At 33.8% G+C, this 15,931-nt stretch overlaps 1 long non-coding RNA gene across 2 annotated transcripts; it reads left to right on the top strand.

Moving 5' to 3' along the window:
* Nucleotides 1-855: 855 nt before the first annotated feature.
* On the top strand, nt 856-15,684 carry LOC149554461 (uncharacterized). 2 transcript variants are annotated; one of them, XR_016365234.1, is made up of 6 exons: nt 856-1,324; nt 6,046-6,140; nt 6,337-6,406; nt 12,719-12,823; nt 13,262-13,381; nt 15,372-15,684. It is a non-coding gene; the product is annotated as an uncharacterized LOC149554461 (long non-coding RNA). The 2 variants fall into 2 exon arrangements; XR_016365233.1 differs by lacking the exons at nt 13,262-13,381; nt 15,372-15,684 and having other exon boundaries at nt 862-1,324; nt 12,719-13,169.
* The last annotated feature ends 247 nt before the right edge of the window (nt 15,685-15,931 follow it).

Below are 15,931 nucleotides of genomic sequence, written 5' to 3'. Positions count from 1 at the left end.
AATATTCAATTTTAATTAGCTTTATTTCATTATCTTGTTATAAGAATGTTAAAAAATATAATATTTAAAAATAATCATAAGAATTGTATAAACAATATTTACAAAATAATAATCTAAAAAATATATTATAAAATAATAAAATGATTCAAATTTAAATACAAAATGTGTTATAAAATTTATGCAGATAAATTAATGTAGTTAAAGTATGTTCATATCGATTTAGTGTTGTTATATTTGATTATCTATTTGTAATTGAAATAGAAAGAGATGATATTTATAAAAAAAATATTGATATTTTTTAGCCAAAAAAAATTATAAAATATGTTTTAAAAATATTTGAATATAGCTATATGATTATAAATTTTATTCAACATTCAAGTATTCAAGAAGTGTGGCTAAGAACTGGTACAAGTGATGGGACCAAACACCAAGATCACATCACTTTGTAGCTAAATTTTCTGTCCACCCGACTCAAGTGTTTGCAGGAAGACAGAGTCAGCTTTGAAGATAATGGTTGTTGTGTCCTTATCAGCCATACAGAAACTTCCCAGTATAGGAACGTACATGTGATGCTTTACCATACTAGAATAGTAATCTGAGCACCATCCTGCAAGAAAGTGGGCAGGATTGCGTGAATCTGACATCTTTTTGGGAAGGCATTATAATGCACATCTATAAACTTCACGAGAAGTAGCAGGGTTCCCTGTCCTTTATACATTTCATTGCACTACTACATACAACAGTATTTAAAGACGGTAGTTAAAGACAAAATATCAATTACGTCTTTAACATATTTTTTCATATTTAAATTATCTTTTACTTTTCAATTTTTTAAAATAAAGACAATAGGTAAAGTCGAGGCTTTTCCTAAAATGACTAATTGTTATGTTTCCAAAACTTTTGGCGCTCCACGAGTTTAAGCATTCTCAATAGGGCTTCACCAGCAGTTCTGAACAGGGCATCACCGGCAGCTCCGAACAGAGGCACGAGGGTTTATGATGGCTATGACAGAAAGTCGTGACGAGTTCTGCATGATTTATGTAACGCTTTTTATTCTGATCTATACACCATGCCCCAGCCGTCGGCGTCTTCAATGGGAACAATTCGGATCTGCACAATAAACAGGCTACTAAATACCCTAAAGATCTTTGCTTGTTTAATATTTTTCGCTCGGTTTTCTCTGTATTTGCATTAGAGTTTTCTGGCTTTTTAAATTAATCTGCTCTTTTGGATTTTGGGTTTTTAATGTAACGGAAAGATTTGCTTGGGCTGGAAATCATTGACTGCTCAGAGCCTTGGACAATCTCAAACACAGTTCGTTGAGGTAAGACAGTTATTGTGGCTGCAAAAAATATTTCATGGGGTTTGTTTGTTTTTTATGCCCTACCGTGGGCTATCCTGATCATTCAATGTTTTCATTGAGATTGTATGTTTTACATTGTTTTGCACTATTTTGACATGATCCGTTACCTTTTAACTCTCAGCACCATGGATCCTCCTAGGGTTTGGACGCATGAAGCATTTTCGTGTGGATTGCATGATTTTTTTCAGTATTAAACTCAGAAACCTAGTTAAAATTACTTGAATGCATTGAAATTGATTCGGCCTCCATCTTCTAAAGGCATTACATTGTGCAAGCTATGGCACGAAATACATCCAGCATATTCCTCATTTTAATTGCATTATTTAAGGTTACTTCAAAGGGCTTTTAGCCCAGGGATCTAGCCTCACAACAAAACCTGTGGTACGGATTGTGTGTTGTTTAAAACTTTTGTTCCTTATTTTATGGTGGGAGTCATATATTCTCCAAAACTCTTCTATCTAATTTAGCATTAATATGTTAAGTTAACATTATGGATTACAGAAGCATGAAATCTTCCAACAGTAATATTGGGCTCCTCTAATTCAAACAGAATGTGATTCCTAGATTAACATGACTTAGTTCAGTATGTTCTATAGAAAATGAGGTCAAGGAAGAAATCATTACCTATTATATTTAGTGGTTCTTAGGCTTGAACAATACACCACTTCTCCTCTTCATTGGCCAATTCATTACACAATGGCCCAGATCAACCATAAGAATTTCTATTTCGAAATTGGTAGTTGTGTATAATTAATCTGTGAAAGCACCCTCCCCTTTCTTGACTTGTTAGCCTCCATTCCAGACTTGCAAACAAAATATGTAAGATTGGTAAGTTTGCTTCAGAAATCTAATTATGAACTTGATTTCTCAACAAATGAGACTACAGAGTTGGAGAATTCTCAAATGTATATGATTTAGCGCAGGCCCCTGCTCATGTATTATCTTTGTGTGGTACATATGCTTCTTGCTTAGAATTATCACAAATGATATCCTCTGTATTACTCGTTTGCATCATAATTGTTGGTTAGGAGATGATTTAATGGGTGGTTTGTTTGGCTGCAGCTAGTTTTCAAATTCATTGATTTCATTGTTTCTGCATCTCACTTTCTCACTGTTTTGATTGATTTGATTATCATTGTTCATTTGATTTTACTTGCATATGAAAAAACTTGTTAGTTCTAAAAAATGAGCTTTATATTTTATAGCACATTGACTGTTGTGAATTTGGTTATCCATTTATTTGTATGCTGATGAAGAGCACCAACAGCTCAAACCCATAAGGACTTCCAGTCCCATCTATGATAGTAAGGTCTCTTTCCTTTTGTAATGTATACACACCTTTCCTTGTGAAAGGTTCCTCCAAATAGTCACAACCTAATTCAAAATTTGTTTGAGTGATTCAAACACCAAACCTGATCGGAGTCCATCTCCGATTGCATCACTAGTTAATTGTCACCACATACAATCCCTTTTTTTGTGTTTGCATCTCCCCAAGTCTGATTACTCTCACACAATCCTTCACCTATCAACCTACTTCACAAGTTCACACCCTATCCTCTTCCCAAAACCATCTAGGATCTCTCTCCGACCTTTCCAATTAATATTCCATCCACAAGTTATACTTTCACCATGCCTAACCACTACTGTCAACTCACATGATAACATGGACTGTATCTCAGTTACATATTCCAACTCCTTGAATGCACATTATCTGGACAATCAAATCTAACACCCTTATCTTTGTGTCACTTCCATCCACAATATTGGAACACTATGTTTACACATTCCTCATGCCTTGTCCACACTCAACTCACTTTACATACCCTACGTAATATCAGCAAACACAAAATAGAGAGAACTGACCAATCTGTTGTCATGTTCAATGGTCAACTGACCTTGTCAAATGAACTTCCCTGGCCTTATCTGAAGGCTTACAAACCCCTCCACTTACTTCCAATCATAGAAAATACTTCTACTTTGATCTTCCTCTATCTCTAAGTCCCATTTCATCTATTAATAGTTGGAAAAGCCCTAATCGCCCAGTGACAACCAAAATCTTCCCACTTTGTGATTGTCACAGTCAAAGTTTCACAATTGGACATCATGTGGCAAATATTGCATGGTTTTCCTGCATAGTCTTGAATAGTTTATAGTCATCCTCTCCAACATTGGTGCACATGTGGAGGGTTTCATTCTACCTCGAAAAAAGGAAAACTACATTATTTTAGACCTATGGTTACCACAGTTAAGGGTTCTACTAGTTTTCAAACAAAATAATAGATCTCCATATATAAGGTACCAAATGAAATGGTCCAATGCCCAAAAAGCTCTTAAAACATGCATGTATCTTCCACACATGATGATCCACACTACTGTTTGGAGAACAGAAAATGGGGACATGAAGAATGACATTTTATTTATTGCAAACTTATCTTACATCAACCATACTTTCAACACACTCCTTGAATCAACATTCCATGCCATTAAAATGTGTGTTTTCTGGTAATCAACTAATCAACTACTCATATCTACTCACATACCCAACTTGCTGATAGGTTTTGTCTAATTAGTGTTTAAGTTGTGTTACCAAGTTGACAACAAGTTATCAACATTCCTAACTAACATCCCTTATGATTTGCATTTGGTCTTATTATATTAAGATGGTCTTCTAATGACCATATCACCCTATTTTAAATAGTAAACCCATACGCCCCTATGATTAGTCCCTCGGACCTTATTTGGTTTGTATGGTAATATTACAACTTTTTGCATATTTATGGTATTGTATTACATTTTAGGGTTAAATTTTCCCAATTACATTGGTTAAAGACCATTTATCTCACATTAAATCTTCATTGTGCTCTACCAATCGTTCCTAGTACATCATGATCTTTTGGTATGCAATGGAACTCCTGCACCACATGAGCTGATTTGAATCACAATCTCATCCTTATGCAATGTATAAACATTCAACACATCTCGAATAATCATCAAAACAAATTATAAACATTTCTTAACATTAGAGAGATCTTTATCGCAGCTACAATCTTCAACATCTAGGAGCTCAATGAAAGCATACAAGAGTTCCAATGTAAGTGAGTAATTCTATTCTATCAAAAAATACAAAGTTAGTTCAATGATAATGGATTACAATAGATTAGGATGATTGAGAATAAAAAGAGAGCCCCCTCTTATGCACACTGAGTTAAGACATTGTGATTGAGACATGAAGGTGTAACTATTCTCTCTTACACTAAGTAAAATTTAAATAGCTAGTGTGAATAGAATTGAGATGGTGAATTAACAATGTTAAAAACTCATACACACCAATAGGATGGAAGTGTTTTAAATATTTATTCTCATCCTTTCCTTTATTCTAGGATTCTTGAAATTTGTACTTTTGACTGATATCCACTTGCACATTATGTAATTTTAGGGTCTTAATGGTGGTGCCTAATATTTGATCATTTACCATTGGAATCACTTTAAGGTTATCCTAGTGATCACATGGAAGACCAAATGCGCCCTTGCCAAGGGTCACCACTCAAGAGAACTAGGAATGTTCTCATAATCCAGATGTTGCTTCTATTATATGGCTCCCATATCTATAATGATTTTCCTTGAATGTTGTTGATCTAGACTTAGACTAACACTATCTTGCCTAATTGAGAATGTCTGGCTTTTTGGGGAGCTTAGGTCAGACTACCCTAATCTGATATAAAGACTCTGAATATTTACAGAGAAAAAGACATTTATGCATACTAGCACTATTTTTTGGAAAGATTTTTATTGTTGCAAACTAAAATCTAATGTTCTATAAATACCTCTTGTTATGTTTAGAGAAAGTAAGACATCATTGAAGTCTGTCTGAAATCTAGAAGCAAAAGTAGCAAGAGAAATTATCAGTAAATTACCAGATCTGCTTGGCTACCACTTTTCTTCAACTTAGAATCTGGCAATTTTCAGGAAAAAGCTTTAATTAATATGTTAGAGTGCATTCTTTGGTGATCTATATATGACAATACATTTTTCCATTTTCACCATCGAAACAGGAGATCTTGATAGGGGTTGCTTTTGAAGATAATTGCCATATGCTTTTTAAAATGTGATGTTCAGCTTGGATATGACTTGATTAGTCTAGTGGAAGATGAAAAACATAATCTTCTTGTACATATGGTTTTATTCTTAACCTACTGCTTCCTAGAAGTTCTTTATCATTCTAAGGTTGCTTGAGTGTGAACTTCTTGAGGGGGCCATTGCCTCCCCATTGACAGCGAGTCCTCTTAATACCATGGGGTGTATTTTTAAACTTTAGTGAAATGGAAGAATAGGTAGCTGAGCAATGGAAATGGAGATGCAGAGTGCATATCAGAGCAGTTAAATTCATTGCCTTAAGTTTAGGCTGTATTGTTTGCTACAAACATAGATGTGTTTTTCAAGAGAGACATTTTTAAATTAAAAATTAGCCATTGTATGCTGTTTTTGTTTCTAAAATGTCTGGGGACTGCCATTTTGGATTGCATTTTGATTTTGTAACCATAAAAGTTTTCAATTTTTATGTACATTAGATCTCAAGACTCAGTTAGATTATGTGATTTGGCTCATTAGATTCTTTTCATTCATTGTTTTTTTAAAGGACAATGTTGGATAATACTCAGGAATCATAATGGTGGGTTTTACAGGGACAACTTGGGGCCAATCCAGCTTGCTCAACTCTGTTTGTTGCTAACTTAGGTCCAACTTGCACTGAGGCAGAATTGGGTTATGTACTTTCGAGGTAATTTCTAGTGACTTGGAAAGTTATTAGACTTGTTATTGTGGGAGCATGATAATGGATTATTTTTGTATACCCTGATAATTGTCAAATGTCAACTCAATGTTTTCATTTTGGCTTGTGATGGATTGCACATTTTGTTTTTGCACTATTAAAGTCCAAAGTTCTAATTCTATATTTTTTATTTTTACTTGAATAGGTTGAAGGGCTTCAAGATGATGAAAATGTAGACAAAAGGTGGAATGCCAGTTGCTTTTGTGGACTTTGAGGTATGCATTTATTTCAATTTACATCTTTGAATTACATTTTAAACCTTAACTAAACTATAGATGTTGCAATTTAATGATGACTTTATGCACTGTAATTTATTTGGATCATGTTCTTGCTTTCTGTTTTGTTTTAAGTCATCTATGTGCAACTATAGCCATATCATTGCACCAAATTGTAGAAATAAATCAAGAAGTTTGTCTACAAAGAGATTCTACAAGTTTGATTAAAACTTTATACTGTGTTGATGTCAGAGGTCATTGTCAATGGGAACAAATGTTCTTCTTTTAATTTACATACAATGTGGATCATAGGAGTGCCCTTTAGCATATGGTAAAGAAATATCAAATATATCCAAATTCAGTTATTGACCAATTTTTCATTGAGTGTTGAATTTGCATATTCATGAACTAATGGTTATTCCACCTGTTGTAGGCAATGAAAAGAAAGGATAGATTGGCTTGCAAACCTTTTCTTAGTTCGGCTACCATGTTTTCAAGCTAAATAATTATGTGTTTGTTATCAGTTTCATTTACAATATATTTTTTCATTATTTATTTATCTCTCTTGTCTGGAGATTTTTTTTGGTTGTGTTCTCAATTCTTATTCTGTTGAAAAAATTTGTGCTACTCTTTATTTGTGTACATTTTCATCAGTGGTTATTTATTGGCCATATAGCAATCTATGTGCTCAATCTCATGGAGAAATATTTTATTTTGTGCTTTATTCTCTCTTTGATGAGTGCAAGGATTTTCTATGCTTTCTCAGGATTGAGAGAGCATTCACCATGTGAACTGCTTGATTTGCAGCATGTTACATATGTTTTGTTCAAGTCTTTTAGATAGAATTATTAGCCTCAGGATAATTGCATGTCACATAGTGTACAAAAAAATTTGTGAAATATTTTAAAGGTTATTAGAATATAAGTATTATTCCAGCTTTAAATAAAAATAAAAATAATAAATTACTGCATGCAGGTGTATAATATGTTATTCTAATTTATGAATAAATAATCTTGTAAACTAATTGTAGTCTAGAATTGCAGATAGGAAGGTGTTTCTAGCCTTTTGAGTCATGGGTGGTGGGAGAGTTGTCCTGATTTGTAGCAAGCATGCTGCCACAAGTTTCAGGTTTGTGGGTTGGGAGGCAAATGAGTCCTCCAAGGCTTGTTAAGGAATGAAATCCTCAGACATCTTATTTAGTACACCACTTTGTGATACAACACTAATGGGTTGGGTGGTGATCAAGGAGTGTTTGATATCACCAAGGCGGCTTTAGGAATGCAGTTGAGTTATGATCCTACCAAACACCATGGGCTAAAGGGAAAATGAGTCCCCTTGGGCTTTGGGAATTTCTCAAATATAACTACTTACAATGGATTTCACAAGCTAGGGAGCAGATAAGTGCCCTTGGTCTTGAGAGTTTTCCTCAAACTATGCCAACATGCAATAGACGGAGTAAGGTGTACTCTTGTAGTACAAGGAAATTTCTCCTAGAAACTATGGTTGGCATACATTTCCTCAAATTCCTAAATTTAGTCTCAAAGGGAAATTTTCTTAATAGTCATTTGATTTTATTATATATGTAATGTTGAAAATTTTGTTTTATGACTAACAATATCTATGTAGAGTAAAATTTGAAATTAAATTATGTTCTCCAGACTTGAGTTCGAATTTTTTTCTTGGGAAAATTATGAGTGGAGCTTTAAGAGGGAGGAGGGAAATCACAAGAGTATTAGAGTTTTGATCTTGCCAACTTGATGATTAAGGGAAGTAGTTGATGCAATCAATCCAAAGGACTTAAAGGGCATATGAAAGAAAGAAGGAAACTTGCAGTAGGTAATAATTCTATTTAAAATAATACAATGCATGGATAGTTGGGAGAGAATTTGAGGGCTTTCATGGAATAAAACAAAAGAACAATGAAAGTTTTTGTTAAGAAAACCTAGTTACTCCTACAAACCCTTCAAAATATGAACAACACAATTAGTACTCTTAGATAAACAAAAAATAATGGGAGTGATGTAATCTCTAACCACTTGGAAAATCACTAGAGGACGTTCAAAGATCAACACCTAGGTTAAGTAGACCAACACTCTTACTCAAAGAAGAAGTAACCTACTTGAAAATGATTTTAATGGATGTGACAACTCATTCCAATTCAGGTCAAGAAATTTGAAGAAATATTTCTTTTAGGGATTTGTGTGACGCTCAGACAAGAATCACATCTAGGAGGGGAAGGCGCAAGCCAAATCAAGATTATTAGGATAAACACCACTTTCTTTTGGGTCCAAATGTTAGTTACTTTTCGCTTAGCGTAGTGACCAAAGAAGACACCATTAAATTTGCTATCCTACACTTCAAAGGAATCACATCTGATTTGTGGGATCATGGTATCATCATTGAAGGTCACCCAAATATAAGTGTGGACACCCAAAAGCTCATCGAAATCTTTGACCAAAAGCGCCTTGGGAGATATTTTGAAGAATTGAATCAATTAAGACAACATGGGTTTGTTGATGACCATGGAAAAAAGGGATCTCGATCATGGTCCCTAAGATTACCAAAAGAATATGAACTTACCTATTTATATAGGGACTATTAGAATCCTTTCATGGCCTAGTAAGTGCCCTTGCTTTTACAACAATTCACAATTTTTTTTGGGCCATAGTGCATTTTTTCTGGGCCAAAGAAGCACATAATAATTTATGCAATCATATGATCCTGCACAACTTTGATCATCCCTAATCTCCACCTTAACTTAGGTTGTCTATGGCTTCTGAAGCTACACGTTGACCTCAATAGATAACACTTCAAAAACCTCCAGCAACTGGTAGTGTTTCCTCATAGAAGTATGTAGGGACTTGCTGAGGAATATGGGTTAATAATGTTGCTAAGATTACGTCTAGAATATCGCAAAATTTTCCCAGTCAACAATATATTTTATATTGGAAGCATCCACCATAGATAGCCACAAATTTTACAGTCAAGGTTATTATATATGCAAGGCTCATTTATAGACAACCCCCATTAAGACTGCATGCACTTGATGATTTTTTTGTGACATTATAGAAAACTGTTCAAGTGCATTTTCCCCACCTTTAGCTCTTTTAGCAGTAAGCCAAAATACTCATGCTTGGTTCAAGATTCCAGAACTTGATGCTGCAATTCAACTTCTTATATTCAAAACCATTAAAAATTAATTTTCTCTTTACAAAATTTATGAGGTTTGTCATCAAATCTTGCAGACGATTTTCTGTACAGCCTCTTTATGACATTCTTGGAGCAAACCACAACCGGAAAAGCTTTACAAATAGAGGTTACAAATAATTCTAGTGGTTGTATGCACTTTTCTAGTTGTCCTGATTGGTGGTAGCAGTTGAGAATATATATATATATATATATATATATATATATATATATATATATATATATATATATATATATATATATACACATATACATATACATATACATATACATATACATATACATGCACCCTCTTATTCCCTCTCTTTGGCAACAAACTACTGACATGTCACACTTTTTTGAGAGAGACCTATTAGAAAAGTCTTCTTGCTACTGTGTTCAATATTATATCTCGTTATGAATGACTGGTGATACAACCATGATTATGGAGACCAACTTGATATGGTAAAATTGAATCTCTCTTTTCTAATATATCATGTACTCAGAGTTTGTGTTTGTCCTATCAATCGTGTTTGGTTGGATGATCATTAAATTTACTCACATTTTATGTCTAACAATTGTATTTATGGATAGAAGAATGATTGCATCATTTTGTTGTTATCTCTGTGAAAAACAGCTACACAAGTTTGACAAGGTAGTAAAATTAAGCTATTGTGGGAAGTATGGTGATGCTTTGGTATAAAAGATATTATATTGTCCTATTTTTTGTTTTATTACCTTTTATTAGAATACGTAGTAATGCAGTTTGATTTAGATGAGAAGTATAAAAATTTATTTAGTAAAGTCTTCTAATTTGTATCAAGGTATAATGATATGGTGTGAAAGCTATTTGTGTGTTTGTAATTCGCATCTATCTACTCTTTATGCTTGATTTTCTAACCCCCAAGTGTTTAATGGCTACACAATATCCCTTGGGCAGGGCCTTGTGACTCTTTGATCAATGTCTGTCATTTCAAGTACATGATGGATCCTTCATACTTTTTAGTCATCCTATAAGTTTGTGGAATATTTCAAAGTTTATAACCCTATTGTTTGGTTATTTTATTAGGTTTTGGTTCAGAGTTATCCAGATGATTCATTTAAAATATAGTGGTTAAAACTTAAATGCGACTTCCCGTATAAATTTTCCAAAGTCTGAAAGGACAACCACGACTACATTGTTGGAGGCTTTATGAAATACTACAGAAGAAAAGGTATATATGTCTTTTATTTATAATTTGGACTCAATCTAATTTAGAGGCAGCTTCGTAATCCCCTTCTCTCTTTTTGTTCCATATAAACACTCCATTGTAAGTCTCAATATGTAGTAGATTAATCCTTTGTATAGTGTGGAGAAAGGCTTTAGAATCTCTGTCCAAGCATCTTATGCCTCCCTTCTTTTCTTCAAGGATAGTGATCATATTGAAATCCTTAGTCACTATCTAATATGTGTAGGTTAGTGGTGAGTTGATGACCTGGAAGGAGTCTAGCATGTAGACTTTTTCATCCAAATGGTGTGGGCCATAAATATTCATCAGGTCGATGGTGTCTATAGAGCCAATGATCTGAACTACTGCTGAAAGAGTGTGCCAAGTAGATATTGCTTGGAGAAGGCTAATTTGTTGTGTGTTATGTAGGATAAGCATGCCTCTTTCTACAATTTCTATGCTGTCATATCCTTGCCAACACTACTTTTGGAGATGGGTAGTTCAATACAAAATACAATTTTGTTTCTTGGAGAGTAACAATTTCAGTTTTATCCTCCACGATTCTATTTTCAAGGATTCTATGCTTTAAGGAGTCATTGAGGCCTGACATATTCTATGAAATAGTAGAGGGGGGAGGACAAGTGCCCTTACTTATCCTTCATTTATTAATATGGCCCTGAGTTCTTGGAGGAGTTGTTGGGTAGATCTCCAATCTTGTTTCTTGCTGCATCCTTTGGGATTGTATTGGTCAGATATTATATAGCTTTCATCCCCAATTTAGATGTCTTACCATGTTCTTGTTTCAAGCCCACTTTCTTCAGCTCCTCATGGTAGAGGTTGTTTATTCGTTCTTTACTTGGTGTTCTCCGAGAATGCTTGCCACCCCTTTCTTGTCACAGATCACTGCAATCTTATTTAGATCAAGATCTCCTAGATCTATTTCTTCATTTTTCTTTATATTTGTGTAGCTCTCATTTCATCCATGTTAACATCCACTTTTTCTTGATTAACTTGAAAGGGCCCTTTAGATTGAGTTGGCTCTACCTCCATGCCTGTAATATCCCTTGCTAAGGTGCCCTTAACTTGCTGCTTTAAGGGTTATCGAATATAGTCAAACACTTGTCATGAAACCTCAAATTTTTTGTTATTTGTTTTTATATATATCTTTTAATTATTATTTTTAGTGATTAATAGTGAGATTTAGTTCAAATCTGAATAGTTTAGTTCCATAGAATATTATTTTAGTAATTATTGTTATTTTGACAGGAAAAGAAACTAGAAGATTAACCAAAAATATACAATAAAAGTTGAATCACAATTAAAAAAATAATGAATAAGAGAGTGATAGAACCTAAACTTTTTTATTGATAGAATGAAAACCTTAATACAAGGACTAAACAATGACTACACAAAATAAAAATTAAATCATAGAATATACAATGATCTTATACTAAAATCCACTAGTCTATCTCTTGAATCAACAAGGAGTTATAATATTGGATGAAAAATATACTGTCAACTTATAATGATATTGATGGGTGGGTTGACAGCCAATGCAATGTTTATCATTCATTTGTCCTTTGGAGTACATATGCTCTTTACAAGGACCAACTCATAGTTTATTTTTAACATTAGCATATATAAAGATACCTCTTTTGGGGGGCTTTGGTTAGCAATGTTTTTCCCAGGATAGCTCTGTAAGGGGAAGGGGTTAACTAAGAGTCTTCATGCTATTTTATTCTTGTTTTCTTCAACCTTGTTTATCTGTGAGCGACATTGAACTTTGGAAAGCATTAGACTCATATTTATCATCAAGACTTGTTTAATCATGTTCCCACCTGCAATGGAATGAATATTTGATTCGGCTCATTATTGTATTAAAAACCATTTTATAATTATAATCTCTACTCCCTTGCAGGAGCCCTTTATGTTGTGCTAGTTTTTACTACAAACCAAATGTAACCCAAGGGTTAGCAAAGAAAGAAGATCCATGAAAGAAGAGACGGAAAACATTGCATTGAAGGTATGTTATTTTATAGTGGGTATGTGTGGATTCAATCTGTTCATTTATTAATTTCTGCACTTTGTATGATGCTTCATATGAGAGGTGGTTTTGCAGTGTTGGATGAATTCCATGAGGTTACAAATGGATTATATGATCTTCATTTTTTGAATGAACATATATGAGATTTCTTTTTGTTGTGCTTGCTCTCACATTTGTTGAAGACATTTATTTATAAAGGCAACTGTGATGCATTATTCATCTCTGATCTCTACGATCAGTTGATCTGATCATGAGATTAAGAAAATTTTATAATTTGATTTGATTGAATCAAATATTTGTTTAAATTTATTGCTGTTACAATTTATCTCTACTATTTATTCACAATCTAAGTATTTGTTAAGCTCAAGAATATTGTTTCTTCATGATATAATTTTGGTCAATGTTTGGATTAAACAGGGTATGAGTTTTGTGAAAGGCTGGCTTATGGTGGGATATTGGCTAATATGGTAATTTATTTCACAACCACACTGCATGAAGACACTGTTTCTACCTCAACTGATGTCACCATTTGGACTGGTACTATGTCAACTATGCCTCTCCTTACTGCTTACATTGTTACATCAATACTGACTGTGGATGATACTGGGATGCTTACATTGCTGATAAATGAACTTCTCTTTGCCACAATATGCTAAGATTTCCTGAGAAGATACATTTTCTTTAGCATAAAAAATGCCTAATCTTCGTTTCCCAACAACATTTCCATTCTCAATGGTTTTAGCCTTATTGTTTAAGTTTGGTTTGGGAGATGACAAGCCTCTGTAACAGGGCAGCAAGGCCTTTTGAGGTGTTTGTTTGGTTGGAATTTGCAGTTGTAAGCCAAAAAATAGTTCATAAACCCTTGAAGGATGACCATAATTGTAGTAGTAAACTGTGCTACACAACTGACTATTAAATACACGATCCACTAAAGTTACTATGTCTTGTGTACTAGGCACATGGTTTGTGTTTTCATATGTATTATCCTTAGATAATCTCAAAGTTTCACTACTCTCTGATATTAAGCTGAAACTTACTGAACTATGTTCCCTCAACATTGGATTCTATGTGAAAGTCGTACCAAAATTAAAATACCTTGCTGCTGCTAGAAGATATTAAGTCTACACCTACAGGTCTCAACATTGGATTCTATGTGAAAGTCGTACCAAAATTAGAATACCTTGCTGTTGCTAGAAGATATTAAGTCTACACCTACAGGTCTGCAAAAACGATGATCTCTTACACTTTGCCTATCATCACACAGTTCTGATTTTAATTGCTAAGCATGATGAATTACAACCTTCATCCTATAGTAATTAACCTCAATCTGATGTAATTTTCCTAACACACAATTTATTTCATGCCCGGAATGGCAATTCACAACCCTCCAATATTATGATTTTCTTTAAAATCAAAGTTTAAACAGCCCAGATTTGTCTAGTTTGATTATTTTTTGATGGATTTTTCAACCTCTACCTGCTATGATGTGGAATTTAATATAGCCACCCCCCAGGTTTTTAAAGGAGAGGACCTGATTTCCTTATCAAGTCTGTCGTTAACACCTCTGAATTACTAAATAGTAATTTTTGCTCCCAGAAGTTCAATCTTCTCTACAAATGGTGAATTGGATTTGTTTTTGTGCTTGTAATGGGGTAGTTTGATTCCCTCTATGCTTATAGAGTCCAAAATACATGACTTCTTATGTAGGAAGACTTGACTTGGGCTAAACATATAGAGTCCAAAAAAGCTGCCTTGTCAAAAAGAGAACTAGAGCTATATCCAAGAAAAGGTGAAATTAAGTTCATACATGCATAGATCATTGAAGTGGTTGAATTAAATAAAATGGAATTAATTATTAAGTAAAATTACCACATGATACTATCTATTGTGTTGTTGGCCCTCAAAAACTAATTTTGGGGAATGTTTCTTATCGTACACAAGATTACTGGAAGAACAAAAAAATTCTCAAGAAGTATTTACACTTAGACATATTTTAAGTTATGTGATGAACAATGACGTGTTGTATAGTTTTTTCATAGAACTATTGATCATGGTCAATCAAAGGGGATTTTTCATCTAGATTATGTTCTCGTATCTCCTGTTCTTTGGATATCTTGCAGCTAAACTTCTATTAATGGATTCTTCTTTTTCATGATCACTATCTTCCGATATGGAACTCAATTCTACTGGAATTTATTTAGGAACATTTGAAATTGGAGACTTGGATCTCCCTATAATGCAGTCACTATTGACATAGCATGAAGCCCAATAATGCCTATCACAATGTACTGCCAAGGTTACAATGTTGTCCCCAGGAAAGAGCCTTTTAAAAGGTACCTAGGTGGAAATATTGGAAATGTCAAGGGCCAAAATTGGAATAGTTTGAACAAATTTTAGCTTTATCTTAAGATTGAGATTTTAAACATTTCAGAATAGTTTTTTAATTGTTTCATTTATTTAGTTTTGAGATGCAATTCTGACCATTGTCATCTTTTGATTTATAGAACTTGTTTTTTTATGGCTACAGGGCTTTCTTCAATTTTCTTGTCATTCTTATAATGATCATATGCAAAGGTATGTATTCCTTGTTTTTCTATAACTGTTAAACCTCTGTGCTGTGCCACGAGATCACAAAAATTGATAATATTAAAATAGTGTTTGAAATTCATTGGGGGTCCAAATGGAGATGAGACATATGAAGTGAGCAATCAGCATTTGGAACAATTTAATGAGCAATTTTCTTGTTTTCTATGATAGTACATAGTGAGGAGTTAAAAAGTTAGTTTTGCAACTTGTGCACCTTGTGAATATTTTTTTTACTTGAATGTATGTGGCATTAGGTAGGTGTTTTGAATCTTGATCAATTTGTATTCCTTTGTGAAATTGTTTTAGTTTTGTACTGCCACTAGTTTTGTTCAAGTAGTTGGTAACGATGGAGTTCTTATTCACTTTCCCACTATCCATTCTATACAGCCTCTTGGAATAGTGAGTAGATTCCATGTACATAATGTGTACAGAAGCAGGGACCCTCAAATGTAGGGGAGCAATTTTTAAAGTCTTTCCCTAGGCGAGCCTATGGTGAGTCAG

This window comes from Cupressus sempervirens, chromosome 5, assembly GCF_028749045.1.
Source record: "Cupressus sempervirens isolate cs-2001-9-10 chromosome 5, ASM2874904v1, whole genome shotgun sequence".
NCBI classification, from domain to species: domain Eukaryota; kingdom Viridiplantae; phylum Streptophyta; class Pinopsida; order Cupressales; family Cupressaceae; genus Cupressus; species Cupressus sempervirens.
This window is presented reverse-complemented; position numbering and strand designations above follow the sequence as displayed.